The sequence below is a fragment of the Pseudochaenichthys georgianus genome, unplaced genomic scaffold, assembly GCF_902827115.2.
Source record: "Pseudochaenichthys georgianus unplaced genomic scaffold, fPseGeo1.2 scaffold_1455_arrow_ctg1, whole genome shotgun sequence".
NCBI lineage: Eukaryota > Metazoa > Chordata > Actinopteri > Perciformes > Channichthyidae > Pseudochaenichthys > Pseudochaenichthys georgianus.
Window position 1 is genome coordinate 1,252 of NW_027262308.1, and position 24,277 is coordinate 25,528.

The following is a 24,277-nucleotide window of genomic DNA, read 5'->3' on the forward strand; positions in this document are numbered from 1 at the left end:
CGAGGGGCTCCACGTCTTTGGAGTCCTTCCACCTCCACCTCAACCGGTTCATCCCAGGTACAGCTTGTGATAAAGTCTATCATGAATTCACATTTCATGCAAATGTCAATTAATTTCTGATCCGATACCTGCTTCCTCAGGGACGCAGGCGAGTGCCAAGCACTTCCAGGCGTTCCTGGTCGATGGACTGGTGAGGTGGGTTAGGGTTAGGGTTAGGGTTAACCTTACTTACATTAATGAGATCGTTTTTTTGTTAGCTCACAAGCTAGCCACTACTTACTCACAAGCTAGCCAGAGTTTATTAACTCGGTTCTTCTCTTTTTTTTCTCTCTAATTTATACGGATTAAATGATCATTATAAATCGGGTGTGATCAGGTTTAATTACTAAAATATTAGCAGTACTAACCATAGACTCATTTAAGGAATAATAGGCTTAAAATGCTTACATTAAATAGGTCGTTTTTTTGTTAGCTCACAAGCTAGCCACTGCTTACTCACAAGCTAGCCAGAGTTTATTAACTCGGTCCTTCTCTTTTCTCTCATTTATACAAATTAAGTGATCATTATAAATAGGTTTTATTTTATACACTTTCAATATAACTGAGGAGCCTGCATTAGGTATTAAATGCTACAGATTTTTCCTCTGCAGCCTCACTTGTTTAACTATGGGATACTTTAATCATAATAATCATTCCCTTTTAATGAGTACTGTTTTATTTACAGTTTAGATTTAGATTCAGACCTGTCGGATGGGTAAGGGGAGGTGTATTTGTTTCTAGTCAGACAGCGCCCCATCGCTGTTCATGATTGATGAAATCCGGTTCCCCCCAAACTTGACAGGTCTGTTCTTAATTGTGGCAGTCTAACCCTCAGTCGGATCTCAGTTGACCGGGACTAATAAGGAAATCGTGGGTCGTTTCGGTTTGACTGTGCCCCTTCGCAGCGGAGATTTGGTGAGCCCGTTCTCCCCGTCCCTGCCTGTTAGGTCCATGCGGGTGCGGTACAGCACTCTTCAGGTATTACACTTCACATTAGTTTCTTGACACAAAACTTACTTCGGGTCTCCTGTTCCAAGGTATTTTTCCCATCACTGACAGGGGGTAATCCACTTTATTCTGGTCTATTTACCCAATATTTAAATCTGGTTTATTATCAACATAGTGAGTGTATATATCTCTACAGATAGTGGTCAAATCTATTCTTTGAGTCTCTTGACCCAATACTCAATTCTGGTTTACTAATTCTCAGGGTGTTTATACAGTTCCCTTTACCCAGGGTGATTACATATATTTCATTATGGTCTGTTGACCCAGTGGGTGTCTCTCCACCTCAAAAGCTCACGGACCTGACCTACCTACCAGTCCTTTTCCCCAAGTTGGGACCGTTTAGAAAACAACACAGCACCAGGATTGATCACCTGGGGCGACCGTCCTGAAGTAGGGGTGTCTGGAGATAATGGTCGAAACCCCCTGTGACCTTCAGGTTCATTCACTGACGATGTGTTCCAAACATGATAAAGGACTATTTTGTACTACCAAATACTTATATTTGGTAGTACAAAAAAAACTACTGACTATTTTTCACTAGGGCGATGGAACTATTGGTTCCACAATATGGTTACTAGAGAGATTCTTAACAATTGTTTAATTCCACTTATTATATTATTTAGTTATCACAAGATAGATTCATTTTGATGAGGTTTTTCTGCATTCTGCACTTCCTTGGGTCACTCCCCTCTGTCGTCACTAGATGGAGGCAGAGGTACTTTAGATGGAGGGCCTGTGACTGCATTTAGTGCATGAAATCACTAATCATGAACAATATCTCTCTAATCAATCTTATTTTTAGCTCACTTTCATTCCAAAAGTACACATGGTTTTTATTTAATCGGTCAAGTCTCCTTACATAACTGGAATATATCTGATGTATCAATATTTGTATCAATATAGATAAGGTGATAATCATATTCCTCCATTATTTAGCAATACATTTAGCATCTTATTTTTAATCTGACTCCTAAAACGTAACCACTCAGACCTAATACCTAAACTTAAGTTAGTGCACCATCTTATGTTCAACAATAAATGTAGCACTTAATCCTTAATCTTACTCCTAAACTTAACCACTCAGACCTAATACCTAAACTTAAGTTAGTATGCATCAAATAGTGCATCACCTTATGTTCAACAATAAATGTAGCACTTAATTCTTAATCTTACTCCTAAACTCAACCATTCAGACCTTATGCCTAAACTTAAGTTAATACTCTTCAATTAATAGACCATCATATTCTTAATTTAAACTCTAAACCTAACCACTCTGTCTCCTTGCCTAAAGTACTTCTCCATAAAAAGTTATTTGACTTTCAATTAAAATAATTATAAATCAACTTATAGTACACTTTTCTCTAAATCTCTAAATCCAAATTGAATTTGGAAATATAATTTAGTTGTTTCCTCAGTCAGACCTCGGCCTACCATGACTGATAAGGAGAGGTGTGGTTCTTTTTAAACAGGCGGTACTTTGACGCGGCAAGGTTTGGATGGACCGTCTGACTCTCAACTAAAACCACTTCAATTAACTATTGGTACACTCTTAACTAAATATCCAATAATAGACCATCTTCAGTCTAACTGCGGACTATTTTGTTCCCCAAGAATACCAATTTACCCTTAATCTGACCTTTAACCTTGAACACTATGGCTCTTGGCCTAAATCTAAACCACATTATCTCCCCACTTTTTCACTCTGACCTTTCTTTCCTACCCCCTTTCCGGATCGAACCCTTCGGGGTGGCGAATGGAAACTGGCCATAAACAGATACAGCCATTGCGGCAAGAGGAGGTGTCCGCCGTAACCACAGCTAGCCTCCTTGTCTCTGTCCTTCAAGCTTAATTACTCTGTCTACTTCACCTTTACACACTTATGATTCAGTCATGATGCTAAGCTAGAGCATGCGCCGACAATGCCTCTAGTGCGTGTGCCTTTCCTTGGATCTCTGTATAACCATGAAGTCGTTGGGCGACATGGGGAGATCTGGTGGCCCTTACAAAAACCTAACCCTAACCCTAACCCTAACCCTAACCCTAACCCTAACCCTAACCCTAAACCCTAACCCTAACCCTAAACCCTAACCCTAACCCTAACCCTGCTAGGCTGTCGAGACTATACTTGTTAGCTTCGGCTCGATTTGTAGATATGATTCGATATGTCGTGTGTCCCCTAAAGCCACTCCAAAGTGGATATATTTGCGATGCTGCATCCCTGTGTGTGTGGGGGGGTGTACCAATCTTAACCCAGGGGTTGTTCAGAATATGCTATTGTACGCAACTATAGCGGAATCTGAACGACGCCGGACATCAAAGTCAAAGAATATTCGTCTGTGTGTGTGTGTGTGGGGGGTGTGTGTGGCCACTGCTACAATACTTAGAGAGCTATTTTCTGTGTTGGAGTTGTATTCCCTACAGGGTGTACTTTGAGGGTTTTTGACTCTGCAGACCGTTTACATGCATACACAACTTCATAACACACAAGGGGACGTGTAATAACTGGTAAAGCATGACATGGGCCCTTTGAAATGATTAGGTCTCTCATAAATACTGCCCAAACTCTTTACCCCAAGGTCTTACCCTAACCATAACCCCAGAGATGACATGCGAATCTCCCGGCGCATAGGAACGTCCGACGGCTTTGAGCTTGGTCTAGTTGGAATCGCGTCGAAGAGTACATGCAGATTGATGCCTCTGGTGCAACTAAATGTCAAAGGTTACGGCTTAAAATGTAACAAAACCTTCCGTTTAGGCCTTTTGAGCAGCCGCAGTGCTCCGTGAGTGTTTAAAGTACTTTGAAAAGGGCTAAAGAGCTAATTTTTTCACAGGGGTCCTCTAAATAAGGCCCAGATCAGGAATCTGAAGTATGTAAACTGTAACCCACCCAGAACTTTTTTCAATAAAATGTCAAACTTTCTCACAAAATGCTGTCTGGTTAGGGTTATGGATGCCTCTGGTGCGACTACATGTCAAAGGTTACAGCTTAAAATGTAACAAAGCTCCAATGGTCAAAGTCTTCGTCTCGTTGGAATCACTTCGAAGAGTACATGTCGTTTGACCCCTCTGTTTTACCTAATGTCAAAGGTCACGTCTTAAAACAGGAAAAAACCTTCCGTTAAGGTTTTTATCTCAACACACCCGTTTCCCCGCATGCTAAGCAGTCGAGACTATTCTTGTTAGCTTCGGCTCGATTTGTAGATATGATTTGATATGTTGTGTGTCCCCTAAAGCCACTCCAAAGTGGATATATTTGCGATTCTGCATCCCTGTAAACATATTCATGTGTATGTGTGTGTGTGTGTGTGTGTGTGTGTGTGTGTGTGTGTGTGTGTGTGTGTGTGTGTCAACCTTAACCCAGGGGTTGTTCAGAATGTGCTATTGTACGCAACAATAGCGGAATCTGAACGAGATCAGATCACTCGTGTCTTAGAGGAGGCAGTGATGCCATAAACCTGTTAATGTAGGCCTGCGCATTCAAACACTCTGTAGTGTATTTATTTTCTAACCAGTTGTTCTTTGGGAGAAAGATTTGGCGCCCTCTTGAGGGAAACAGAGAGTATTTATTCCACTTATTCCACAAATGTAAAGGCCGCTTTAACTGAAAAATGAAAAATGCTCTAATTTGCCTCAAACTCGGTAGGCACCTGCGAGGGGCCGGGTACAACGCACACACAAAGTGGGCTACAGTTGCCCACCCGCTGGAACGACTTATGGCCGTTTGAAGTTTTAAAACTCCAATTTCAGTAACAGGGAAGACCGCCGCTGGGCCCAAATGTCTCACAGATTATAGCCGTGGGCCTAAGCTATCACCCAGAGCAGGTCCCGTACAGTTGCCCACCTCGTAGCCCCAGATATACACATTGTAAACTACACGGGTGGTGGTAAATAGCCCCTTAACCTAACCCTAACCCTAACCCTAACCCTAACCCTAACCCTATTATCCTAAAAAGCCATATTAAAGGCATTACTTAAAGGAAAACTCTGATGGGATTATCCTAAAAAGCCATATTAAAGGCAAAACTTATAGGAACATGTGTGCTGTAAATAAAATAAGCATTTTGAGGTCAAAGGGTCAGGTTACTGCATTGGGAAACACACTAGAACTCCACTTTTCACGGTAAAACACGCAACAACGACCCCTGCCCCTATAAATAGGAGGGCATATGCTGTCTCAGGCTCACTCTGGAAGGATCATTTGTCCTCTAAACATAACCTTCTCTTAATAATACTTACCTGATCCTATATAAAGATAGTGTTGAGGCCTTATCTGGCACACTCCGGCCTGCTCCTCCTGTAGTCTGAAGTCTGTTCCACTTTTCACGGGAAAACACGCAACAACGACCCCTGCCCCTATAAAAAGGAGGGCATATGCTGTCTCAGGCTCACTCTGGAAGGATCATTTGTCCTCTAAACATAACCTTCTCTTAATAATACTCACCTGATCCTATATAAAAAGAGTGTTGAGGCCTTATCTGGCACACTCTGGCCTGTTGCCTGCTCCTCCTGCAGTCTTAAATCTGTTCATACAGCTGCAGAATTTTTATGAGACACACTGCTGGATCTGATCTCCCTAGCAGGGCCACTCCTAGGATGAGATTGTATAGACGTAATGGGCAGAAACAATCGATGATTCCTAGGTTTTCTACTGAAGACGTGTCAATTTTTGAATATAGAAGACACTTAAAGCACAAACGTGATGTGTCTTCTGATATAATTTTTTAGACGTGATATAGTCACGAAAGGAGCCTGAATGAGAGAGGACCACACCTGGAGGCGTGCCAATGATGGCGAGAGCATCGATCCTTCTGCTTACAGCAGTCAGATCAAAAATGTTTTACCTAACTGGCCAGTACCTCTTGGTCACAAGTCCATGGTGTGTGAACTCTTAGTTCTGGGACTCCGTAGTGACGTGTGGAGGTCTGTATTCTTCAAAATACACACTGCCTTCTTAAATCCTTAACTTAACCGATTCGCCTCCATGCTTAAATAATAACTCTCACATGATTTTCCTAAAAAGCCATATTAAAGGCAAGACTTAAAGGAACCCTCTCACGTTATTATCCTAAAAAGCCATATTAAAGGCATTACTTAAAGGAAAACTCTGATGGGATTATCCTAAAAAGCCATATTAAAGGCAAAACTTATAGGAACATGTGTGCTTTAAATAAAATAAGCATTTTGAGGTCAAAGGGTCAGGTTACTGCATTGGGAAACACACTAGAACTCCACTTTTCACGGTAAAACACGCAACAACGACCCCTGCCCCTATAAATAGGAGGGCATATGCTGTCTCAGGCTCACTCTGGAAGGATCATTTGTCCTCTAAACATAACCTTCTCTTAATAATACTTACCTGATCCTATATAAAGATAGTGTTGAGGCCTTATCTGGCACACTCCGGCCTGCTCCTCCTGTAGTCTGAAGTCTGTTCCACTTTTCACGGGAAAACACGCAACAATGACCCCTGCCCCTATAAAAAGGAGGGCATATGCTGTCTCAGGCTCACTCTGGAAGGATCATTTGTCCTCTAAACATAACCTTCTCTTAATAATACTCACCTGATCCTATATAAAAAGAGTGTTGAGGCCTTATCTGGCACACTCTGGCCTGTTGCCTGCTCCTCCTGCAGTCTTAAATCTGTTCATACAGCTGCAGAATTTTTATGAGACACACTGCTGGATCTGATCTCCCTAGCAGGGCCACTCCTAGGATGAGATTGTATAGACGTAATGGGCAGAAACAATCGATGATTCCTAGGTTTTCTACTGAAGACGTGTCAATTTTTGAATATAGAAGACACTTAAAGCACAAACGTGATGTGTCTTCTGATATAATTTTTTAGACGTGATATAGTCACGAAAGGAGCCTGAATGAGAGAGGACCACACCTGGAGGCGTGCCAATGATGGCGAGAGCATCGATCCTTCTGCTTACAGCAGTCAGATCAAAAATGTTTTACCTAACTGGCCAGTACCTCTTGGTCACAAGTCCATGGTGTGTGAACTCTTAGTTCTGGGACTCCGTAGTGACGTGTGGAGGTCTGTATTCTTCAAAATACACACTGCCTTCTTAAATCCTTAACTTAACCGATTCGCCTCCATGCTTAAATAATAACTCTCACATGATTTTCCTAAAAAGCCATATTAAAGGCAAGACTTAAAGGAACCCTCTCACGTTATTATCCTAAAAAGCCATATTAAAGGCATTACTTAAAGGAAAACTCTGATGGGATTATCCTAAAAAGCCATATTAAAGGCAAAACTTATAGGAACATGTGTGCTGTAAATAAAATAAGCATTTTGAGGTCAAAGGGTCAGGTTACTGCATTGGGAAACACACTAGAACTCCACTTTTCACGGTAAAACACGCAACAACGACCCCTGCCCCTATAAATTGGAGGGCATATGCTGTCTCAGGCTCACTCTGGAAGGATCATTTGTCCTCTAAACATAACCTTCTCTTAATAATACTCACCTGATCCTATATAAAAAGAGTGTTGAGGCCTTATCTGGCACACTCTGGCCTGTTGCCTGCTCCTCCTGCAGTCTTAAATCTGTTCATACAGCTGCAGAATTTGTATGAGACACACTGCTGGATCTGATCTCCCTAGCAGGGCCACTCCTAGGATGAGATTGTATAGACGTAATGGGCAGAAACAATCGATGATTCCTAGGTTTTCTACTGAAGACGTGTCAATTTTTGAATATAGAAGACACTTAAAGCACAAACGTGATGTGTCTTCTGATATAATTTTTTAGACGTGATATAGTCACGAAAGGAGCCTGAATGAGAGAGGACCACACCTGGAGGCGTGCCAATGATGGCGAGAGCATCGATCCTTCTGCTTACAGCAGTCAGATCAAAAATGTTTTACCTAACCCTAACCCCAACCCTAACCCTAACCCTAACCCTAACCCAGCTTCGGGCGAGGTGGAGCCTCTGCGCTCCTACAGTGGTCACCTCAAGCACGTCCTTAACCAGAAGAGCCAAAGGGTGCTTGGCTGTCAGCTGGTTAAGGACTTCACCAAGCCTGCCGAGTACACAGGTGGGTGATGTGAAACCTGTTCACTTTGTTCAGACATCATAACTGAGAGGAAAAGGAGCATTTTGCAAATCCTTTGCTTCCTGTCTTTTTGCCGCGTGACAGGGGAGCTCATCGGGGTGGAGTTCCTGTACAGGCAGACGGGCAAAGTGCTTGAGGACGTCAGCTTGGACCCCGACATTCCGGACGAGGCTGCTGCCATCCAGTCGCTGGAGGAGGTGGACGAGGGTATCGAGGAAGACGTGGAGGACCCGACCGTCTTCCAGCCAGATATCCCCTCCACCAGCGCAGCAGCCCGGTCGGGTGATCCGGCTGACGCACCCAGGTCTGAGCCATCCGGCCCGGCCGCCCCTCACCAACCGGACCCTCCCGAGGCCCCTGAGGCTCCTGCTCAGCAGTCCTCCTCAGACTCTGAGGTCAGTTCACCAACACATTGCTACTACTGATAATGATAACAATAATTATATGTATTCAAGACTCCACAGCAGCACTTCTCTCCTCCTCCCTCCTTCTCTCCTCCTCCCTCCTTCCTTTTCTCCTCAGGAGGAGATGCAGGGTCCTGATGGCCAGCCAGGATACCAGCATGTCCTGAAGCTGGCCAAGGCCCTGCTGGAAGCCAGGAGCCTTCAGGGGTTTTCTGACAAGAGGGTGGACGACCTCATGGCCCTCTGGCAACGCCTGCCCGAGCCGGACAGGCGACGAGTCGTCTACCCTCCCAGACACCGGGAGAGGCAGCCGAAGGGGCGGTTCAAGGCAGCGAAGGGGAAGAACACCTCCTGTCCTGGAAAGGAGAGTCTCCAACGTTAAGACTGGCTTCAAATATTCGTCTTTCCTGTACTAAATATTTGCTGCCTATTAACCCTCACTGTGCTCTCCGTGACTCAGCTGTCTTCTCGGGCTGAACTCGGGCCCTGCAACATGGCCCAGCACCAGCCGCCTGGTGGAGGCCATTTGCAGCCAGCTCTGCCGTCTCCACCCCGCGGCCACGCGGTCCGGAGGGATCATGAGGACTCGGTGGTTCCTCATCCTAACGGACTACGTGGCCATTAGAGAGGCAGTGCTGGCCAGCCCGAGGCTGATGGCTCAGACTGAAATACAGCTCTTTGAGCTCAACCAGAGGACCCTGTCCCAGTGGTGAGTCTGACCTGCAGCTTGTTGGTGGTTTTGTAATCCGTACTGGGGTTTCTCTTTCCGTAAAAACATCTGCCTGGGTTTGTCTTACAGGTTCTCTCGGCGCCAGAATGACAGGGGGGTCTCTGTGCTACAGCAGGGAACTGGCGTCGTCCCTGCTGTAGCTATGGCTGTCCAGCCTCTCCCGCTGGCGAAAGGGCTGTCCTTCGTACAGGTGGGACAAGGACAGCCCTTCAATTACAACATCCCGGAGGTGCCGGGACCTCCTCCTCCTCATCTGACACTGCTCCCGGCTGGCCCTCGCATGGCTGCTGCCCCTCCTCCTCCTCCTCCTACTCGTCTACGGTTACTGCTCCCGGCTGGCCCTCACATGGCTGTTGCCCCTCCTCCTCCTCCTCCTCCTCCTCCTCATCTGACACTGCTCCCGGCTGCCCCTGCTGCTCAGCCTCCTCCTCTCCGTGTGCCCAGGACAACGGCATACAGGAAGAGGAAGGCGGCGGAGGCTGATGCTGCAAGGGGTGGGCCGTCGCCCTGGAGCAAACCCCGCCAGCAGAGGGGTCAGTACACCTGCAGCAAGTGTGGCCTGCCCAAGAGGATTGACACTGGCCACACTCGCATTGCAGGTGTGTCTTACTGTGCAGCTGCTGGCGGGAAAACTGTGGAGGAATGGCGGGAGGAGAGGAAAAGACTAAAAAGGGACCCAGAGGGGGGGGAATGATGATCTTTTATCTTTATTTAATTTAAAATAAAACTCTGAAATGAACTTTGTGTGGAAACTTTATTTATTTCTTTATTATTTCATTACAGCACTTTACAGATACTAAACCGTACTCTTTGTAGTTTATCATCATCATTGACCAAAACCCCCTGTTTTAGAGTCATGTGTGTCAGGCAGTGCTGGCTGAGAGGGGAGCTCTTCCTCATCTCTGCCACAGCTGGGGATCGAACCGCGGACCTTCCGCTCCGCGGAGCAGGGCCCACTTTCTTTATTTATTTTAAAATAAAACTCTGAAATGAACTTTGTGTGGAAACTTTATTTATTTCTTTATTATTTCATTACAGCACTTTACAGATACTAAACCGTACTCTTTGTAGTTTATCATCATCATTGACCAAAACCCCCTGTTTTAGAGTCATGTGTGTCAGGCAGTGCTGGCTGAGAGGGGAGCTCTTCCTCATCTCTGCCACAGCTGGGGATCGAACCGCCGACCTTCGGCTCCGCGGAGCAGGGCCCACTTTCCTCTTCTTGCTCCCCTGCTTTCACAGAGAACAATGGGCAGTATCCTGAACAATGGGCTAATGCTAATCTTCTCTGTATCGTACCAATTTTATTATATGTGCTATCGGAGTAACACAATATTGCCTTGCATCTGGGGGGTATTCCCAGGTCTCTGAGCAAGGTCAACTTTGTATTATGGTAGCAGAACACATAGAGCTCAAATGGAGCAAAACACTGGGTTTAAATGGGCCGAAAACTGCAGACAGAAGCTGCACTAGCATGGTTCGTGGCTCTCGCCTTTGGCTTCTTTGTCATTGAGTGCAAAAAAGACCCCTGCTGCTGTGCTGCACTTTGTGCCCCCGATTGGAACCTATGTCTATTTCAAGCCTTATCTGTCTTTAAGGCTTAGGGTTAAATGTGGTTGATGGGCTGCTTTGGCCGGCTCAGAGGCAGGAACCGCCACGCCGTGTCCTTTGTCATTGCAAGACTGCCCTGTCTCTGACCCGTCCAACTCATACTTACCTGGCAGGGGAGATACCATGATCACCAAGGTGGTTCACCCAGGGCGAGGCTCGGCCATTGCACCCCGGCTATGCTGACCGCTGCGAATTCCCCAAATGTGGGAATCTCGACTGCATAATTTGTGGTAGTGGGGAACTGCGTTCGCGCTCTCCCCTGATTATAATGTTGAAGAAAAGGTCAAAGACAACCTGGCTACAGCTTGCATGTGTGGCGGCTTCTTTGCTCCAGGAGAGACTTTCTGGTGCCAATGTCCTCCCAAGAGCGTGTCCTTCCTTTGGGCTCGAAATATCTCTGTCCCTTGCAGTGAGCCTCACTCAGCGTGCCACGCTCCAGAGCCAAGCAAGTTCAATTTGTCATCTTTAGCGTCTTTGGCATTGAGTCCAAAAAAATCCGCTGCAGTTTCTGCCCTCAATTGAAACCATCTGTTTTGGTTTCGAGATGCGTCTTTGTTTATTTTTCCACAAGGCAGGAGATGGGTGCACCGTTCCCGGAGGCGCTGCAATACCGGGTCGATGCGTGGAGTGAACGGGGCAAGCCCCTCTTTCAGCTCCCAGTGCTAAAAATCCATTTAATATATAGTCCCCGTATAGGGGATGTATCAGATATTAAACTGATAAGAACAGATTTTTTCTTTTGGGAAAAGTTTTATTGTCACTTAATTCATGTACTTTTCATATTTAAATCATTTTTTTGTCACATCAGTGTATTTTGAGTTTTCATATAATAAATACATGTACACTTTAAGATCAGACCCATTTTCATAAAAAAAAAAAAAACATCGCATTTCATTAAAACATTTTGTATGCAAACAGTTTTCATTTAAAATCTTAAAAAGGGGGTACATTGGGTAAATTGTTGTCCAGGAGCGCAGTGAGTCCCTATCAATATTAACTCATCCCACTCACATTTAACAGGTTGTTTCTCTCGGATCTTTGTCACGGGGCTCAGAGGAGACCCCCCGGAGAGTCAGGCCTGCGCTGCTTTGACCTTTCCCGTGTGGCTCCTGCTCCTTCATCCGAATGAGCACAGAGGCGATTTTTCTTTTTGGCTGTGTCCTGGGCGTGCCGCGTCGCTGATTTTATTGTTGCCCCAGCCATCTGGATCACAGCCACGGGGGGGATCTGCATGTGCCTTCTTACCAGCAAGTTTCTGGAGGTCCATATGGCATCTTTAATGGCAGCTAGGGTGAGCCACTGCTTGGAAAAGTCCCTAGAACAGTCCTGTTTCTGGCTCACCCCATATAGTATGAGCTGTGCTGTGAGGTCCTCCCTTGCCGGCAAGCACGGGAATTTTAAGGAGCCGGCTTTTGCCCACTGGTCTAATCACACTCTCGACCTTGTTCTGACTTATGGTATTGAAATTGAGCAACTATTAGTCGAACCGCATAATCCTGCTTTATCCGACCATTTCTTAGTAACTTTTGAAGTACTGTTACTAGACTACAAAGCATTAGTCAAAAGCTCTTGCAGCAGAAACCTATCTGTTAGTGCTATAGCCACATTTAAGGAAGAGATTCAACCAATACTTAACTCGATAGCATGTCTGCATGTAGGGGAGGAAACTTATACAAAATGTACACCACCCCAAATTGATCATGTTGTTGATAGTGCTATAGATGCGCTGCGAATAAAATTAGACTCTGTTGCTCCTTTGAAAAAGAAGAAAATAAAACAACATAGATTAGCTCCATGGCATAATGCCGAAACCCGCAAAATAAAGCAAAAGTCTAGACAACTTGAAAGGATATGGCGTTCCACTAAACTTGAAGAATCTCGTTTAATTTGGCATATTACTCTCAATGAATATAAGAAAGCACTGCGTAAAGCGAGAGCAGCCTACTACTCTTCATTAATAGATGAGAATAAGAATAATGCAAGATTTCTTTTCAGCACTGTAGCCAGGCTGACAGAGAGCCACAGCTCGATTGAGCCTTCTATTCCCTTAGCACTCAGTAGTAATGATTTTATGTGCTTTTTTAACGATAAAATTGTTACTCTTAGAAACAAAATTAATAACCTCTTGCCTTCGACCAGTATAGTGTTATCAACAGCTCCCGGAATCGTAAGTTCTAATATTACACTAGATAGTAAACTAGAATGTTTTTCAGTCATTAACCTTGAACAATTACATTCAATGATTCTCTCTTCTAAACCATCAACGTGCATGTTAGACCCAATTCCAACTAAGCTGTTGAAGGAAGTTTTTCCATTAATTAGCACTTCTTTATTAAATATTATGAATATGTCTTTATTATCAGGCTATGTTCCACAATCATTCAAAGTAGCAGTGATAAAACCGCTTCTTAAAAAGCACAACCTCGATCCAGAGGTTTTAGCCAACTATAGACCTATTTCTAATCTTCCGTTCCTCTCAAAAATTCTTGAGAAAGCGGTCGCAAAACAGTTGTGTGATTACTTAAAAAACAATGATTTATTTGAAGATTTTCAGTCTGGCTTTAGAAGATTTTCAGTCTGGCTTTAGAACACATCATAGCACAGAGACAGCTCTGGTTAAAGTCACAAATGATATTCTAATAGCCTCAGACAAGGGACTTGTCTCTATTCTTGTTTTGCTCGATCTTAGTGCTGCATTTGATACTATCGACCATGATATCCTATTGCAAAGACTAGAGCACTTAGTTGGCATACAGGGAACTGCTTTAGGCTGGTTTAGGTCCTATCTATCTGAACGCTCTCAGTTTGTACGTGTTAACGATGAATCTTCCACGCAAACCAAAGTTAGCCATGGAGTGACACAGGGCTCAGTGCTCGGACCTATTTTGTTCACATTATATATGCTTCCATTAGGCAATATTATAAGGAATCATTCTGTAAACTTTCATTGTTATGCGGATGATACTCAACTATATTTATCAATCAAGCCTGATGAAATTAATCATCTAAATAAAATTCAAGACTGCCTTAAGGACTTAAAAACGTGGATGACCTTAAACTTTTTGATGTTAAACACGACCAAAACTGAAGTTATTGTACTTGGCCCGAAGAATCTACGAAACAAATTATCTAAAGACATACTAACTATGGATGGCATTAATTTGGCCTCCAGTGAGACTGTAAGGAATCTTGCTGTTATATTTGATCAGGATTTATCCTTTAACGCCCACATAAAATCAATTTCAAGGACCGCCTACTTCCATCTACGTAACATTGCAAAAATCAGGCATATCTTGCATCAAAACGATGCAGAGAAACTAGTCCATGCATTTGTTACTTCTAGGCTGGATTATTGTAACTCTTTATTATCAGGGAGTACCAAGAAGTCAATCAAGTCGCTTCAGCTGATTCAAAATGCTGCGGCTCGTGTACTAACCAGAGTTAGGAAAAGGGACCACATTACTCCTGTTCTGGCTGCCTTACACTGGCTCCCTATAGAACACAGGATAGAATTTAAAATTCTTCTTCTCGCCTACAAAGCCCTTAATGGGCAGGCGCCATCTTACCTTAAAGAACTCATTATACCCTACTGTCCTACTAGGGCATTGCGTTCCAAGAATGCAGGGTTGTTGGTTGTTCCTAGAATCTTTAAAAGTACAATGGGAGCCAGAGCCTTTTCTTATCAAGCTCCACATTTGTGGAATCAGCTTCCAGTTTGTGTTCGGGCGGCAGACACCCTATCCGTTTTTAAGAGTGCGCTTAAGACCTTCCTTTTTGATAAAGCTTATAGTTAGGGCTGATTAGATTCAGCCCCTAGTTTTGCTGATATAGGCTTAGTTTGTCGGGGGACATCTTACTTCTTCCTTCTCTCTGTCTATACCCGTGTACACTCATGTTCCGATTAACCCAGCTTCCCCAAATGTCTTTCTTTTTGGTGTCTATATACGCTGGGATCCGGAGTCATGGATGATCCTGCGGTCCTGTGTCCTGGATCACGAGCGCTGGATCTTGAGTCGTGGCTGTGGTCCTGGATCATAGGTCCTGGATGGATATCCTCGTGGATTCATCTTCCTATTATACACACATGCATTTCCAAACATTTGGACTACCTATGTTGCAAATGTATTATCTTTTCAATTTACACACGGCATCTATTGCACGTCTGTCCGTCCTGGGAGAGGGATCCCTCCTCTGTTGCTCTCCCTGAGGTTTCTCCCATTTTTCCCTTTAAACTGGGTTTTCTTTGGAAGTTTTTCCTTGTACGATGTGAGGGTCTAAGGACAGAGGGTGTCGTATTGTCATACTGATATTCTGTACACACTGTGAAGACCACTGAGACAAATGTAACATTTGTGATATTGGGCTATATAAATAAACATTGATTGATTGATTGATTGACTGGTCTACGGCAGCGCTACACTCCCAGAGCAGATGCCTCACCGTCTCAGTTGTGCCACAGCCTGGTCGGGGGCAAGTTGAGTTCGCCGCCATGCCCCGGGAGTGCATTACGGACCTGACTGGGAGGATCTCATGAGCCACCATCCATGACATATCCCGGAGTCTGTTTGTCAGAGTGGGATGGTTCACGTTGCACCAAACTGTTGAGGGCTCACCGAAGGCGAGCCCGTGCACTGGACTCACTGGTTCTCGCTCCTGCACAACAGAGATAAGAGAGCGATGGTTAGTTAAAACATGCAAACCCTCCTGCTCAAGCTGGAGTTTCTTTAAAAACGTTCGACTGAAAGCATAAGGTGGTGGCAGGTTAAAAGACACTGGTACTTTGAGATCTATTGGTAAGATCTTTATCCTTCGTAGAAAACTTCCCATCCAGAATCTTGTCATTGCCGCCGTCTTTGGGTTTTTGGAGGGGGCTGTGGAAGCGTAGATGTGGAGTGATGTATATCTGCTTCCTAGAAACAAGTGGAGGTCTGGAACTCCAAAGAGTTGAGAAAGGATAAAACAGTCTGGGCTCTAAATCTCGACTTTACACTTCTCACGTTTATTGTCGAGACTGTGAGTGTCATGAGTATGGTTAAGATTAACAGGTACAACATTTCAAAACGACTAAAAGGGGGTTATGCTGTTAAAAAACAACGGTTGTTAGCCAATCTCATGTGAGTCGAGCTCTTCCTTTGGTCTTACCGGGGAGGAGTAAGGGGGTTGCCCTTCTCTTCCCTTTCGGATTCTTGGGGTTGGCCTCTCACGCAGTCTTGCGTCGAAAGTTGACTTCTTTGGGGTCGATTGCAGAACCATGGTTAGAAAGGATATCTGATTTGGGGAGGTGGAGGGGAATACCCTGGATTCCTCCAGAGATGAATTTTCTGGGGAGTAGTCAGTTCTTACTCTCTTCTTGTTGCTAACGCTCTTCAGGTGAGTGTCAGGTTCCTTTTCATTTGTGGGGTTAGCTCCGCCCCCGTCCTGCACTACACCCTCTCCACTCTCCATTGGCGGGGGATCCAAATTTGGATCCACAGTTCCCTCCCCTTGCCCCTCCTCACCTGGTCCTCTTTTTCCAGTAACAGGATTTGGAGGGTGATTCGAAGTGTCTGTCTCCGCCTCTCCAATCAACATTTCACCTGTTTCCTCTCGTCTGCCATTTTGTCTATCTACTCTTACAGCTTTAAGCTTGTTGGCAAAAGACTGAGGGCAATCTCTGAAGAGGTGGTTGGATTCTCCACAAAGGTTACACTTTCTGCCATTTGTACACTCCTCAAAAGGTATGCCCAATCTGTCTACATTTCCGACAAACCATCTGCTGACATGCTTCCGCTAGGTGCCCATGCTCTCCACACTTGCGGCAGAGTTTGGGCTGTCCCTGATAGTGGATGTATCCCCTGTTGTTCCCCAGAACTATCATTGATGGCAGTTGTTTAAGGCCTAGCTAGCCCTGGGGGTCTTGCCATTGTTGAATGGGGACACGCCAGGCACAGTTCCAAATGCCGTCCTCATCTCTCACTTTTGAAGCCATGCCTTTTACTGTGCAGTATCTACCCAGCCAAAAATGGATGTCTTCTGCAGTTACTGTCTCATTGAACATCCTGACAATGACTACTTTCAAGGCATTGTCAGTCAGTTTCTCAACACTAAAAGCAAAAAACTGGGCTTTCACACTTTCAAATTTTATCCAAAATTCTCTAAAGGCAATTGACGTACGGAAACGTCAAAGCCTTTGTTGAAAGGCAGGGTGAGGATGCAGTTTAAGTCATCAGGTGTGAAGTTTAAAGCCTTCTGTATGAGGTTTCTGGAGAAGTCCAGTCTGGACAGCGCCAGCTGCTTCCCATCTTTCTCCACAAAAGTGAACCTCACACTATGGTGCCTCTGCATGCCGGCATGGTAGGCCGACATGTTAGAGGCACCGCAGGTCAAAAGGGGTACTCACCCCTCCCTAGTTCAGCTGTTGGCCCCAGGCGATGAGGTGTGCGGCCGATGTTCCAGGTTGGTTTGTCCTGGGTTGGTTTGTCCCGGGTCCCTCCTTTGTTCAGCCGCTGGGGCCAGAGGACAAGGTGTGCGACCAAAGCACCAACGAGGCCTGTCACGAATCTGCAAGAAATCAAAGACAAAACAACAACTCAATGATGCAAAACAAATACAGAACAATGTCCTCCCAGATGTAGATAAAAAACCAGAGCCACAACAGGCAAAAGTTTTCCATCCAAGGGCAGGTGATCGCTGTCTAAGCAAAAAGGCCGAGAAGCGATGACCCTTAAAGTTTGCTGCGGGAGACGGACTCGTTGCGCAGTCGCCGCAGGTCTTGGTGCGGCTCTTTTGACCTGGCGTAACAGAGGCGCTGGGTAGCTTGGATCGCCCAGGTGCTAATGACTGCTCTTGTCTTTCACAAACTCAGAATGCTCAGCCAAATGGCCAAACCTACCAAAAATAGGTTGAACTCGTAGTTGTTCTTCTCCACGGAAGTCTTCAGTAAAAGGCGAAAGACTTATACGCTTTGAAGAGAAACCAGAGTAATTGTGGAGGCCATCCTCGAGAACAGACACCACTATAGTTGTCCCAGTCCAAGCCCTCGCGGTGACCCTCACTTGGCTTTTCCACATCCCAGGCCACACCCTTTCCCCCAGCTGCGCTAGCATGGTTCGTGGCTCTCACCTGTGGCTTCTTTGGCATTTTGTCCAAAAAAGATCTGCTGCTGATGTGCTGCAGATTCCGCCCTCAATTGAAACCATCTGTTTTGGTTTCGAGATGCGTCTTTGTTTGTTTTTCTACAAGGCAGGAGATGGGTGCACCGTTCCCAGAGGCGCTGCAATACTGGGTCGATGCGTGGAGTGAACGGGGCAAGCCCCTCTTTCAGCTCCCAGTGCTAAAAATCCATTAAATATATAGTCCCCGTATAGGGGACGTATCAGATATTAAACTGATAAGAACAGATACTACACTTGATCTTAGCCAAAAGGCCGAGAAGCAATGACCCTTAAAGTTTGCTGCGGGAGACGGACTCATTGCGCAGTCGCTGCAGGTCTTGGTGCGGCTCTTTTGACCTGGCGTAACATAGGTGCTGGGTAGCTTGGATCGCATAGGTGCTAATGACTGCTCTTGTCTTTCACAAACTCAGAATGCTCAGCCAAATGGCCAAGCCTACCAAAAATAGGTTGAACTCGTAGGTGTTCCTCTCCACGGAAGTCTTTAGTAAAAGGCGAAAGACTTATACGCTTTGAAGAGAAACCAGAGTTATTGTGGAGGCCGTCCTCGAGAACAGACACCACCATAGTTGTCCCAGTCCAAGCCCTCGCGGTGGCCCTCACTTGGCTATAGAAGCGTGGTTGCTTGAAAAACAGTCTTTGTTGGCTGAACTTTTCGCCTCAACTGCCCTATGGTGGCTTTATAATTCAGCATTGGTGGTTCAGTGGTAGAATTCTCACCTGCCACGTGGGAGACCCGGGTCCGATTCCCGGCCAATGCAATAGACAGTTATTTGTTGTCTGAAAATAAAGTATAATGCCTACACCACTTGGACTCTGCTACAGCAAACATTACTGCCATTGGCGTTCGACTGCCCTAGCTCCGCCCCCTGAAGGCCTAGAGACTCAAAGAGGGTACCATTGGATGCGGAATAATTAGAGGTGGGGAAAAGCCATTGAGCCCGAACCGATTAGATGTTGTTATCAAAAGATATGAATTAGTAGCACTTTTGGACAAATTAGCTTTTCATTGGAATAATATTGATATAAAATCAAGCATTTGAGTGACGCAACTGATATTCACAGCAAATGTTCCCCGCTATATGTAGTACACTGGTGTAGAATGTCAGGGTTCATGCTTAGGGTACTTCAATTCAGCATGCACTTGGTAGCTCTGTCATGATTGTTATAATGATGACCGTACGAAAGTTCAGTTGCCATGGTTCAGGTAAGCGCTTATCTGAAAGTGTTTACAAGGGCCTCTTGGTGGCATCCTCGTTCATGAGTTGATTGATGCTTGCCTCCTTTGGTGAATAAAGGCCAGCTGTTATTGAAAATTATCTCCATCGGGGAATCGAACTACGGTCTTCTGCGTGACAAGCAGAGATACTGTCCACTATACTAACGAGGAATGCTCTAACAGCAATCCTAGCACGTCAATCCTAGCACGTCAACCCTAGGTGTCGCTCTTTGAGGGGTTACAGGTCATATCCAGGATAGCATTTGGGTCCAGTATACAGTTGCTGTCTCGAAAGTCCATGAAGCTGCAGCTGTGACTGGATCCAGTGTAAAATCTCTCCGAGTCTCAGAGATCAACATGTGGTCCGTCGTTTTGAAGGTTTACAATTAAATATCAATGTTGCATCTACGTGCAAACATGTACGTAGCTCTTCAGCAGTTTCTGTAGTGTAGTGGTCATCACATTCGCCTCACACGCGAAAGTTATCTATCTATACACTGTACTACACATGAGTAACTATACATGAGAAGGTCTGACCGCTTTGAGCTTGATGTCAGTTTAACCGTCTCGCAGAGCAGATGCAGATGGATGCCTCTGGTGCGACTAAATGTCAAAGGTTACGGCTTAAAATGTAACAAAACCTTCCGTTAAGGCCTTTTGAGAAGCCGCATTGCTCCGTGAGTGTTTAAAGTACTTTGAAAAGGGCTAAAGAGATAATGTGTTCACAGGGGGCCTCTAAATAGGGCCCAGATCAGGAATCTGAAATATGGGCACCCTAGCCCACCCAGAACTGTTTTTCAATCAAATGCCATCATGCATTACTGCCATTGGCGTCTGACTGCCCTAGCTCCGCCCCCTGAAGGCCTAGAGACTCAAGGAGGGTACCATTGGATGCGGAATAATTATAGGTGGGGAATAGCCATTGAGCCCGAACCGATCAGACATTGTTATCAAAATATATGAATTAGTAGCACTTTTGGACAAATTAGCTTTTCATTGGAATAATATTGATATAAAATCAAGCATTTGAGTGACGCAATTGATATTCACAGCAAATGTTCCCCGCTATATGTAGTACACTGGTGTAGAATTTCAGGGATCCAGCTGCTACCGTTCGCTCCTATAAAATATTTTTAATTAAAAAAACGTGAAATCCTAAAAGAGATATAAATAGATCATTTTTTCACAGGGCCCAAAAAGGGCCTAAATAGGGCCCAGATCAGGGATCTGAAGTATGGGAACCCTAGAACACCCAGAACTTTTTTTCAATAAAATGGCAAACTTTCTCACAAAATCCTGGGTTACTCGTAGAGTCAGACAGGGTTTTGCTGGAGAAGAATGAGCAAATTGAAAAAAATTCAAAAAATGTGCTTGGCGCTCCGAGCCTTTGAGAGTGTGTTGTTGCACTTGTGTGGAACCTGCTTGCAAAATGTGGGGACCCTGCGACCGTGTACACAGTACTAAGAGCCATTTCATTGTATTCCCCTCCCCCACCACCAGGCTTGCAGATTCTAAGCAGTGCAGTTGCAGTGATATCAGTGTTGCTCATTGGTGTGGATGGTGGCGAACCCATGCTATGGCATCATGTAACATTTTTAATATTTAGTCAAGAGATAATTACATATGGAAAGTTGTCTTCTCAAACTCTCCATATTTGAAGTTGATTATTGTATAGTTAGTGTTATAGTACTTTAGGGTAGTTTGTATAATAGGTTTATTCATTTTGTAACTATTAAATGTAAAAGTTTTTCACATGCTGGCAGTACTTCAATTTGCTTCGTCTTGGTCTGTAGATGTGATTTGATGTGTCGTTTATACATTTTGATGGCGGAAAAGATATGAAAATGTCCCGTTGATATACATACTGAGAAATATATCCGTATATAGTAGACTTTTTCCCCTGTAATCTCTAAGCGGCCCTGTGGCGTACTGAGATTAGCGTTAGCCTTTGCCCTTGGCGACCCGGGTACGATACCCGCCTGAGCCTTTTAATGGAAATGTGAAAATTATTTAAAATTAGTTGAATTGAGAGAGGGATACTTTTAAGTTAATTCTTATAGGTTTAGTTATTATGGAATTATTAAATATAAAATAATTGTGTTGAATTAAGAGAGGGATAATGGGTTACATTATAATGTATGTCACGGTGAACAGTGAATGTGTGAAATGCTAATATTATGCTAACCTAGTTGCTAAGCTAACGGGAGATATTTCAATGTATAAGCAGTGATATAAGCGTTGCTACTTGATGCGTGAGTCCCCGGTTCTAAACTCTTCTCAGACTCTCCATATTTGAAGTTGATTATATTATAGTTAGCAGTAGTTATTATTATAGGTTTATTCATTTAGGCATTATTAAATATAAAACACATTTGTGTGATTATATTAAATGACTTATACATAATATGTAATATTAAACTCCACTGTGTATCAGAGCTAGACACCTAAAACATACAACATGACTTAGCAGAACTAATAAAGAAATGTCCAGAATACTACTTGGAAGAATGTAAAACATTTATTTATACAAAAAACAGCACAGTGTTACAAATTATTAAAACATTAGGTAACAGCCAACACATAGTCAACAAACCTGCAGGTAAGGGGGGCCAAATAGTCATACAAGATAGGGACAATTATATATTGGAAGCACATAGGCAGTTAAATGACAAAACATACTACAGATCACTGACACACCCACTTCAATTGGAAACACAAAAACTAGTTAGGGACATTACAGCAACACTTTACACTAACAAAATCATAAACAAAAAACAAAAACAATATCTGGATGGTCCGGAGGAGCCCAGGCCCCGCCTTTTCTACCTGCTCCCCAAGATCCACAAGCCTGTGGAGACGTGGACGGTCCCCTCTGTGGTTCCGGTCGGCCACCCCATCATCAGCGACTGCGGTTCAGAATCATACAACATCACAGAATACATCGATAATTTTATTAATCCCCTTTCAAAACTCCACCCCAGTTATCTCAGAGACACGTATGATTTTGTCAACAAAATAAAAAACCTCACAGTCCCCAGCCACACTCTCATTTTCTCCATAGACATAGTATCCCTTTACACCAACATTGAAACCCCACTTGGCCTCACCGCAATTCAGCACTCCTTCAATGAGCGGCGGGGCGGAGGTGGATCCATCGCCTGGGCACCATTGACCCGGGCGGACTAAATGAAAAATATAATTGATGGGTCCGCCTCCCACCTTGAGGGACCTCCTAACCAGGGGGCCCCCAGCTGAGGAGGGCCCTGCGGCGCCCTTGTTTGCCCCCTCTGACTTTCCTCCTCTTCTTCCTCCTCTTCATCCACCAGCAGCCAATCTGCCCCTCCACACTCATCACTCTGCTCACCCCCCTCCCCATCCTCATCCCTCTTCTCCCTGCTCTCCTCCCCCCCCTCCTCCCCCTTCTGCTCCAGTTCCTATTCCCTCAACTCACCTTTCTAACCCCTACCCTGCCCCTAATCCTAAACCTAAGGCCTCCCTCTCCTCGCCTAATCCTAATCTCACCCCAAGCCCTAAACCCAACCTCACCCCAGGCCCTAAACCCAACCTCACCCCAGGCCCTAAACCCAACCTCACCCCAAGCCCTAAACCCAACCCCACTCTCCCTCCTGCCTCATCACCCCCTGACCCTCTCCCTCACCTCCCCCTTCCTCCTCCCCCCATTTCCTCACTCCCTACCTGGCCCAAATACAAACCTCCCACTAACCCCCCTTCTCAACTGACTCCTCACCCCGCTTCCTTCCCGACTTCTCTTTCTACTTCCTCGGGCCTCTGTGCGTCGGGGGGAGGGCTGTGGCGGGGGGCCTGGGGGTGCTTCCTCTGCCCCTGCCTCAGCGCACTCTTGGGAACCGGTTGCGGATTGAGGTCCATCCGCTCCCTCGGACGGTGCTCGACCGTCTGGGGGCCGATGGGACTGGGTTCTTGACCTGGCCCTCCGTCTCTCCTTCCTCCCCTCCCTCCGTGCCACCCTCCCCACAGAGAGTAGATACCCCGTTAATTCAGACACCTACCTCCCTCTCCCATCTCATTTCCATCTCTTCACCTCCCTCTCCACCCTCCATACAGATATACAGCAATGTCGCTCTCCCCTGCAGTAACACTATCTCCTCTTCTTCACCACCAGTTCTGCACAACAGCCAGCAGAAGGAGCCAGAGCGGTTTGCTGTGGAGCCCCTGCAAAGCATACTGAGCCCTGAGGTGATGATCAAAGGCCCACTGAGAGTCAGTTTGACTTCAAGCCTAACATCTGAGACATCCACCTCCCACTCCACAGGGGTCTCTGCAGCGGCACCTGGCTCCCCCACACGCCCAGAACCTCACACACATCCCAGAACCTTCAAGAAACTGCAGGTATGGTCGTTGGAGTTGCTGAAGAGGACCCTCATTGTCGGGGACTCCAATCTCTCCCGCATCCCCCCCTTTACAGACCCCCACCTTCAGATAGATAGCTTTCCGGGTGCTAAATTCCATCACATAACTTCGATTCTCAGTGTGACGAAGGTAACTTCGTCACTGTGAACTGACGGCTTCGGACCTGGTAACTCAGCACTTTGGTGAACAGTTTTGCACTTTATGAGCGCGATTGCACAGTACCGTTTGGCATGGCATATTTGCACATTTTATATAATTTATACTAATTATTGAGAGAGTATTTATTAAAGAATTACACCGTATTCATTGAAATGTCGTCTGGCAGGTGCTGGTCGGGTCCTCGGCTCCGCCTGACAAGATAGGGGAGTTAGCGAGAGCGCCGAAAGTGTTTATGCTGGTGTATAATGACAGCGGTTAAGAATAATCCGGGTGCAAATAATATGTGGGGGGTGTAGACATCATAGTGTTAAGTGGCATTAATTGTACAAGTGCTGACTGCGTTTAGTTGGGTGTGTACTTCTGTTCAGTTATATGTTTCTGTTTGAAAAGTGTTCCCCCTCCCATTATGTCTGTTGCTGGATTATGTGCACCTGGGGCCCTGTGTTGTCTCCTCCCCCCTCACCTGTGTCTAGTTGCTGATTAGTGTGTGTGGGTATTTAGG

At 45.2% G+C, this 24,277-nt stretch overlaps 5 non-coding genes and 1 pseudogene across 5 annotated transcripts; 2 read left to right on the forward strand and 4 right to left on the reverse strand.

Moving 5' to 3' along the window:
• The first annotated feature begins 10,955 nt into the window (after nt 1-10,955).
• LOC117441065 (U1 spliceosomal RNA) lies at nt 10,956-11,119 on the forward strand. Its single transcript, XR_004551359.1, has one exon. It is a non-coding gene; the product is annotated as a U1 spliceosomal RNA (small nuclear RNA).
• A 315-nt stretch (nt 11,120-11,434) lies between these two features.
• LOC117441067 (U2 spliceosomal RNA) lies at nt 11,435-11,610 on the reverse strand (annotated as a pseudogene).
• Nucleotides 11,611-17,705: 6,095 nt separating this feature from the next.
• Nucleotides 17,706-17,820, reverse strand: LOC117441069 (U5 spliceosomal RNA). Its single transcript, XR_004551362.1, has one exon. It is a non-coding gene; the product is annotated as a U5 spliceosomal RNA (small nuclear RNA).
• A 264-nt stretch (nt 17,821-18,084) lies between these two features.
• Nucleotides 18,085-18,275, reverse strand: LOC117441066 (U2 spliceosomal RNA). Its single transcript, XR_004551360.1, has one exon. It is a non-coding gene; the product is annotated as a U2 spliceosomal RNA (small nuclear RNA).
• Nucleotides 18,276-18,423: 148 nt separating this feature from the next.
• On the reverse strand, nt 18,424-18,540 carry LOC117441068 (U5 spliceosomal RNA). The gene has a single exon (XR_004551361.1). It is a non-coding gene; the product is annotated as a U5 spliceosomal RNA (small nuclear RNA).
• A 158-nt stretch (nt 18,541-18,698) lies between these two features.
• trnag-gcc (transfer RNA glycine (anticodon GCC)) lies at nt 18,699-18,769 on the forward strand. The gene has a single exon. It is a non-coding gene; the product is annotated as a tRNA-Gly (tRNA).
• The last annotated feature ends 5,508 nt before the right edge of the window (nt 18,770-24,277 follow it).